The 8956-nt window shown below is 49.5% G+C and overlaps 1 pseudogene; it reads left to right on the forward strand.

Annotated features, from left to right (window-relative positions):
• The window catches only part of LOC144153142 (uncharacterized), a 32050-nt pseudogene extending 23459 nt beyond the window's left edge, over positions 1 to 8591 (forward strand).
• The last annotated feature ends 365 nt before the right edge of the window (positions 8592 to 8956 follow it).

An 8956-nucleotide genomic window follows, 5' to 3' on the forward strand; every position in this document is an offset into this window, starting at 1 on the left:
TTTTTTGCTTTCACTTCCGACCACGATCATCCATCATCATCGTCAGAGGAAGTCGCTTTCCTGCAGCGCGTATTGGCGTATAACGGCATTGAGGACAATAGAGCTTCGTTTTAATAAGAACAATACGGTGTTTGTCTTCGTCATTACTGCTGCTTCGTCCTTGAGCGAAGAACCGGTCCCGGTACGGTACCCGGTAGGCGACCGGCGCTACTGCGCGCGCGCAGATGCGAAAAAACGGGTTGTGCGCATGCGCAGGTGTACGGCGTACCTTCCCGGGACCGGTTCTCCGCTCTGCTACAACTCGCCTTCTTTAAAGTCGGCTTCGCTACTCTACACAAATGTATTGCTAGAAAGTCACCTTCAGGTGCACTGTAGGCTGTTTTGTATTAAAGTATGAAGGCTGTAGAGCCTTCTATTGATAGCATTTTCTTATACGGCGAAAGTGCTGCACATCAAAGGTTACAGATGGACAGGCGGATTTCCTCGTTCAGTATACACAAAAATGATTGAGCATTTAAAAAAATTTGCTTACGCTACCTCAGTATTTTTCCATGAGATACATTTGCCCTTCGTCTAAAGTCTCCGCTGAAGTTATCCATATCCTCTCAACGTCGAACCTTCGAGTTGCGATGTGCAAAAGTTTCAAAGGCGACACATTCTTTTTTATTTCACGAGTGATGTGGTGACGCAGAGTCAGTGAACTCGGGTCAGTATGTTTACAGCGATAGCTTGCCTTTAGGAATAGTCCTTACATTTGATCTACAATAATAATGGATCTATGGTAAACGAAAGTTAACATGAATTTGCAGGAATGAAATGTTTATCCATCAGACATAGTCTTTACATTTGATCTACAATAATAATGGATCGATGGTAAACGAAAGTTAACATGAATTTGCAGGAATGAAATGTTTATCCATCAGTCAATGTTAAAATTGCCCACCATATTTAGAGATTCTGCCTTTTTGCGGGTTTGTTTACGGTAAAACCAGTATACTATCGCTGAGTGCGAGCGGAAAACCTTGCGATACCAAGCGCTCCACACAAGCTGTAGTTAAAACTTCTCGACGCCCATAACTCCAACATCGTGGGCGCACATGCCACGACATCACAACTCATGCGCGCTTTGTAACAACTTCATCAACGTACCATCACATTTTCTCTTCCTGAAAACGTCCTATTTCGAGAACTCGCAGTCAGCATCAGTGCTGAAAGCAATGGAAATGCTCATATATCTAGAATCATGTAGACCGCTGCAGCTTTTCGACCTCACACGAGTGCATGCTAGTACGTAGCATATTCAAATACGGCAGAGTTACACTATGCGTTTTATGATAAAGCGTGCGTTTTGGTGGAACATTTTTGGGAAGATCATTAATCGACTACCAAGTACGACAGCGAAATTCGATTTTGGGGGAGGGGCAGTCATGATCGATGAACGTAGGTCTTTACATATCGCATACCGCAAGCGCTGCTATGGAGCAAATAAATATACTCATCACGGAAACGTTCTTGCTGTTTTTGAAGCTCCACACCAAAAATTGGAGTTTTAAGCACCAGGAGCTTAGTGACTGATGCCGTCAGTTGGGTCCAGAGTATACCACAGAGCAACATGTTTTGATGGTTTTACCCGATGGTAAAAAATATAGCACGGTGTTGGTTCATTGTCATTTTTAGGTTACAATTAGACGCTAGATTTATTTTATTCGTTGTGATAATTAAAACGCTACAGGAGAGATAACATACAAACTCATGAGCCATACAAACTTGACAGGCTCCTTTCATTACTTGGCGCACCGGTCTTGACTCATTTGGTTTGTCTTTTTTAACACGAAAGGGTTTTAAGCCTGGATACACGACGATTTCACCGACGTCATACCCGTCACGGAAGTGACGCCATTACAACGAAGCAAGCGGCCTGTAAAGGGTGCACCCCTGCATACGGGATCTTCTTGCGGGGAAGCAACCTTTAGTACTAAAGAGTACGTTATACTTAGGGTTGTTCGTTTTCGGGTTGTATATTTTAACACGAAAGTGTTTTACGCCTGGATACACCAAGATTTCAATGACGTCATATCCGTCACGTAAATGACGCCAGTCAAAACGACCGAAGCGACCCGCCAGCAGGACGCCGCTCTCCAAGCACACCCAAAAGACAGCCACGGACCCGCAAATCATCCTCATTTCGCTGCACATTTCACTTTCGTGTTTTACCGATTCCTGTGACAGATGAATCAACTACAGTTTTTTTTTCATTTGCCTACTAACTCTTGGAAGGCATATTGGCGTAAAGAATGTCATTTCTGGGCCAACCTTTACGGAAAGTTTGAATTGTTTCGCTGTGGCGAATCTATGTGTACGGTTCGGGTGCCAAAAAGATGGCGAGCACTAAATTTTGCTGCCTTCGCGCAACTGAAACTTATCAAGCTATTGTGGACTTGGTGTTAAAGCATGATTCAGTCAAGAGTGAGAGAGAGGCGTGGCCTAACCTATGCTTTCGTTTCCATCATATCGCAGACGGGGCCAACCTTCCTCCCAACTGCATCCTGTGCGCCTGGTGCCAGAAGGTGGGCATGAAGCTGTTCACACTCAAGACGACCAGCGGCAGCAAGGCCTTCTGCTCCGAGCTGTGCTTCACCCAGTGCCGCCGGCCTCGTTCAAGAAGAACAAGGTGTGCGACTGGTGCAAGCACGTGCGCCACACGGTCAACTACGTCGACTTCCAGGACGGCGAGCAGCAGCTGCAGTTCTGCAGCGACAAGTGCCTCAACCAGTACAAGATGAACATCTTCTGCCGGGAGACGCAGGCGCACCTGCAGATGCACCCGCACCTCCAGGACGCCGCCTGCAAGGCCGCCTCGGGGCTCATCACGCCCGAGCTCTGGCTGCGCGACTGCAAGAGCCAGCCGCCGTCCGCCAGCAACGGACACGACGGCTCGTCCGAGCGGGAGGACGACAACAAGAGTCCGCTGGCGCTGCCACCGACGCTTCCCGCGCTGCCCCCGCCGCCCCCGTCGTCCTCGGCGCCACCGGTCAGGCCGTCGCAGCCTTCGCCCGACTCGGGCACCGGCGGAGACCCCGTCAACCTCTCCCAAAAGGCAACGCACGGCAAGTCGTCTCACAGGAAGCGGCGGTCGCTCAGGTCCTCACGGTGCTCACCCGCGAGCAGCACTCAAGAAGGCGTCGTTGGCGGGCCTTCATCGTCCTCCGGCCACAATCATCAGCCACACACCGCGAGGTCGCCCCCGAACAGAGCGACCACAGCACCCCCCCTCAGCAGTCCCGGCGGTGTCCCGACGCACCACCTCAACGGACACCGCTCGCACACGCGGGCAGCCCGCCCCCACTGGCTCCGCTCATGCCGCCGCTCACGCTGCCCTGCAGACCCGGACCCCTGCCAGAGCCTGGCGGCCGACCGTTCCTGGGTCATCCGCATCCGGCGCCCTTCCACATGTTCCCGCCGCCGCTTCCGCCGCACATGCGGATGCACCCGCACACAGCCGCCGCCGTTGGAGCACCGTCCGCTGGCGTGCCTCCGACGCGCCCTTTCCTGCCGCCCCACCCGGGCGTTCCTGCACCACCGCACGTCACGGGAGTTGCTCCACCAGTGGGACTGCCCCGACCATCGGCGCTTGCCTTGCCGGCACCGAACCCCCTGCTTCCTCCGCCCACCGTCATGGTGCCGTACCCCATCTTCGTCCCCATCCCCATCCCCATTCCGATTCCCATACCACTGCCGCTGAAGTCACTGCCGGCGCTGCAGTCGTGTTCATCTTCCTCCGCGTCCTCGTCCACCACCACCACCACCACTACCACGGCCTCGCCGTCGGCAGCGAGGGACCACCACCATCACCACCGACACTCCGGCAAGAAGCGGTCGGCCGAGCACCACCACCGCCACGAACGGCGGCGGCGGAGGGTCACGCCCGAGCACGACGACATGCGGGACTCCGTGGACACCGAGGACGAAGACAGTGGGCCCAGGCTGACGGCGAGGCCGTCCCGGCACGGCTCGCTGCAGCTCAGGATCGTCAGCGCGAGCCAGGAGGAGGAAGAGAAGCGGCCGCTGGACGAGGACTCCGGCGGGAGGGGGGTGAAGCGGAAGTGTCCGGCTGACTGAGCCGATGGGACCTGGATGTTTCGCGCACATGGCCTACGGCTTGTCTCGCTACGCATGGCCTTAGTTCCTTTGTCTTTTCCCGGTTGCCGCACAAAGCACGAACACGCGACGCCCTGTAAAGTCAGTGAGCGGACATTCTCTGCTTGTGGCGCTCATACGCTGGTCAAAATCGTTTTTTTTTTCTGCGTGCTACGTGTGTTGTGTGCTGTGCTTGTGTACCGACAATGCTCAGTACTGGACACTGGCTGACATCGACGACACGTGGTCAAGGAAGAAATGTGTTAGAGTTGTTACAAACTCGGGTCTAGTGCACAAATCGTTACATAGCCCTGCAACGTTTATTGAGAACGCCGTACGAATTTATTGTTACTCGTGAAGTGTTGCTATCATCATCGTTTGTTTCTTTTTTTGTCTCCTGGTGAAGCAATCATGAGGCAAGGCCATGACAATGCGATGACCTGCAGCATGACATGGCCTACGCGCACGGCGGAACATCTTGTAGCAGTGCCCAGTAATTCGCAATGCAGTTTGTTTAGAATTCAGCATACTTGACGAGATGCATCAGAAATTTGAAAATTTCGACGCAGACTTGTTGACCTGCGGCTTTTGTATAGCAGCATTACCTGTTCGTTTCGGGTCTACAGGTATACGTCCGCATGAACTGCTCATGTTTTATTGGTATTAGCATAGAAGCTTTTACTATACACTACAGTGCGGTTGAAAGGGTCAGCTCCTTCTTACAGATTTAAAAAAAAAGAAAACGGCTTCGCGTGCTTGTTTTTCTCTTCGTTGCAAATGCAAAGAAGGTTGAGAACAGGCGATATAACGCACAAACCACGGTACACGATCTCTGATTTAGGTTGAAATAATCTTTTTGCTAAAGAGAAGCGTTCAACGAAGAAATATAGATGCCTACAATGTGGAATCTTGTCTCTTGCCCCCGCTTACCTCGTTAATAGAGAGTTTTAGCTAACCGTTTTCGACGGTCCGCTCTGGCATCGGCGGCACGCTCAGCGCAACCGGACCCAATGCCGTTCGCGGTCAAGCGCGCCACGCATACGCAATGGCGCTCCCGCGTGCTATCGGAGCGGAGCGGACCGTAAAAAACGATCAGCTGAAACTCGCTAATGTTGAGTATTGCTCACTGGTGCGCACATTTTAATCCTCATGCACACTGCTTATGGCGGATATTTCAAGCGCCATTCGCCCAATTTTGTTCAGCCAGCTCTTGCACAGAAGCAACGCCGCCGGCTGCATCGTTATTGCGGTTTATTTTTTGCAACTTCGTGATCTTTATTTTTCCACCGCACATTCTTCACGTCACAAGAATACCCGAGGCCTTTCTCTAGTTTAGTAAATGTTTATTTGATTTCAATTCTGTGAGCACTGACAAACATTTTGCAAACGCACGCATACCGCATTTTGTCGCGCGTTCCGCACATACTGTCAGACGTCAGTGCACACCGCAGAGGTCACCAGCGAGTTTAACTGAGGAAGATGCTGAACTATGCCCGATGCCATATCTGAAATGGGGCTCGGGAGCTGCCTTGGAATTTCAAACAGACATAGAAACGCCACATTTCTAGAGACAGGGTTCGAAATTAACGATGACGCACAGGGCCTGGACGAAGTCGTCGTGTTTTACCGGAACATGTTCGTGTTATCTGTAACTCGTTTTGGAAGCTCACAACGTTCCTGCAGCCTTTTTACGCCTGGCACGAAAGTAGCATGCGTATAACGCTACAGCAACGCTTTCATGATACCAGTCATGGTGATTGCACGCTCAATCGGGAAGGTTAAAATTCAATGCTCTCGGTTACAATAGCAGTACAAAAAATTCACGCATCTCCACGAAGTGAATCATGAGTGGGCGAAGCACTGGGGATCGTTCTTACCGTAAATCGCCCGTGGCGTTGACCACTCGCGCATGTAAATGAATGACAACGCGCGTGTACAGTGAATACAATTCCAATCCAATCCAATCCGATACAATTCAATTTAATCCAAATCAAATCAAATCCAAACCAATCCAATCCAATGCTCCTAGCGAATGCGCAACACTGTGTACACGGACGCCAAGGGACAAGCCATGGACAAAGCGAGGTCCTAAGGTGCGTCGCCCCTAAAACAGCAGCAGCACCACTTTCAGACCACTGTAGACGCAAGCGGCGACGCAACTGCATATGCATAAAATCCACAGCCGTTGCTTGTGTGCGTACAGTCATAAACAAATCAAATGCGAACACGATAATGTGAACCAGAATACACAAACCCAAGGGCCATGTCGAATAATAGGACGGCTCGGATATATTTAGGAGGTTTTACTTTCTTGCTCATTTGAGATACGCGAAAAATTAGAAATAAAACGGAAACGCGTAATTTGTGTGTTATGGTTGATATTGTCGTGTTCACGTTTTATTTTTCAATGACTGCACGTATGGTTGGGCGGAAAATTTGAAAGTATTGTGTAAAAGCTAACGATTTTCAAATATACCTTGCCTTGGAGCTACAAAATTTAGCTTCAAAGCGTTCCCTCTCGGTCGAAATTCTCTCTTCGTGGCACTGAGATGCTGGGACGATTCACTGCGGCACGATTTTAAGGTTGGTGGCCACGTGAATGTCCCAATTAAATGCCTCTAAACGGAGTTCAAGCTATTAACAGGTTCTTATTAACGAGCTACCCGCTGTGTAGAGGAGAAATTTAAAACGTTTTTTGGGGGCAGTCGCAGCTAAACGTCACATTTCGGTCATATCTTCACAAAGAATTGGGCTTCCGGATTCCGGTGTACTCGACTCTTGCTAAGTTTCGTTGTGTCAGTGACCCGGTGGAGGTCATCCTTGGTCCAGGATACTCTGGCTGCGGCTGGCTGGCCTTGTCAAATGAACCGATCGTTGAACCGAGCTCATCGCTGCGAAATATGCAAGCAGTTCTATTCTAAACATAATTACAAAACAAAAGGAGGGATAAAAAAAGTTTCGGTTTTCTAAACATAATGTGATCGAGTGTCGAAGCCTAGCAAAGGTTGGAGAATCTTGCCTGCCGCTGCCATAAACCCGGTGAAATCCTTTAATAATTATACATGTACCCCAGGAGCGGTATTCTCATGTTTTGTCCGTTTTGTGTCCGTTTCAACAGTGCCCGTTTTGAGCAAGCCCTGACTGGCTAAAAGCGAACACCCGGATGTGACGTGATGCAAGCACGGCGGAGCTATGAGGTACCAGAGCTCTTCGTAACTCTGATGAGGTACGGCTTCTCGGCGCAGACGATTTGGAGCAGAAGATTTTTCGTCGCCTCGTTGTTGGTTCGCTGGGAGAACAATAAACACACAAAAGATAGTTTAAAATAGGTTTAGTTGTTTAAAATGTGTTTACAACAACAGTTGCGCAAAAGTCAACCAGAATCCAGCCTACAACTGCAGGAAGTACGCCACAATAAAACGGACGGAAAACGGACGTTTTCAAAACAAACACGAGAATACCGCCCCACGTTCGCGTCGTCCTGCTCGTAAATTCGAGTCGACGCCGCTGCTTACGCGCAAACATACATTGTACTGTTTTTGTTTGTACCTGCGGGGTACCCGGTACACGTTGGTACGGTCCTAAGAGTGCGTATACATGTCTGGAAAGATTTACTGTTTCGTCGACGACGTTTGCGCGCAACCAATCCGCGAACCTTCCTTCGTGATGCTTTTTCCTCCACGTTCTGCTGAAGGACGTCGTGAATGCCATGTCTTCTGCCGCACGTATTCATTCTCGCAAGAACACTGAAACGCAGCCGCGTAGGTCAGAGTGCTGTTGTCACGGCATGTGGCTGAAATAGTCGTCCCGCACAAGTATACGTGTACGTCAGGAATGTCGCCAGGGTGCGTGTGTGTCACGGTACGCCCCCTCTTTCACTGCCTTCGAATTGAAGTTGTCTTGAGTGTGCATTGTTCTTTTAATGCGTCTGCGCACAATCTATTAGTTTCATGAAAACTTAGTATGGAAACGAATACGTTTTGTTTTCGTATTCAAATCCTGTGAATGCAGCGAGCGCTATCAAACGGCAATGCCCGCTCTATGAACCATATAAGTGTTGATCTCATTGTGTGTTCGTTACGCATGCGAAGAGGGGAATGCGTTTTAACTTAACCTACAGTGCACTGCGATGTTCGCTCCCCTGTGATGTGCTACCAAGCTGCTTTGAAAGCGGAGCGCTGATTTGTCCACCGTTGAGAGACCGGCGTGACCATTGTTTCATCAAGGTACGGCAGTGACGTTTACCAGGCCTCGACAAGAGACGTTTTTACGGTGCTGTGAAGCGAATCACGTGACTGTCGTTGTCGGGTGTCTCGAATCTCATTATGGCTGCGCTGCGTGCTTGCCGATCGTCCACCGAACCCTTTGTGTGTACATATTATATACAGCGTTTAGTATCTTTATCCGCGCAGATACTGCAATCGTGATGATGACATAAACTTTGTTCAAAGTAACGTTTCGCGTGCCTCTGTCTCTTCTTCGTCGCTTCACAGCGCAAACTGGCTGCGACACTCCCGGCCCATTAGACTATCGCCGGCTCTCCTAAAAGCCTATCTCGTTTTGTTTTCCCCATCTACATGAGCTCACCTCATCATTTTCCATTAATGCTCTCTCTCTCTCTCTCTCTCTCTCTCTCTCTCTATATATATATATATATATATATATATATATATATATATATATATATATATATATATACATATTCTCAAAAGACTAAAAAAATATAGACTCAAAAAATTCTTCATCTCTTTCTATGACCCACCACAAGCTCCCATTTGCTTTCCGAGGTTTTCTTGACTGCCAACCCTTATTTTCTCTA

This window comes from Haemaphysalis longicornis, unplaced genomic scaffold (genome assembly GCF_048455015.1).
Source record: "Haemaphysalis longicornis isolate Haplotype H1 unplaced genomic scaffold, Haemaphysalis longicornis Haplotype H1 scaffold_9, whole genome shotgun sequence".
NCBI classification, from domain to species: domain Eukaryota; kingdom Metazoa; phylum Arthropoda; class Arachnida; order Ixodida; family Ixodidae; genus Haemaphysalis; species Haemaphysalis longicornis.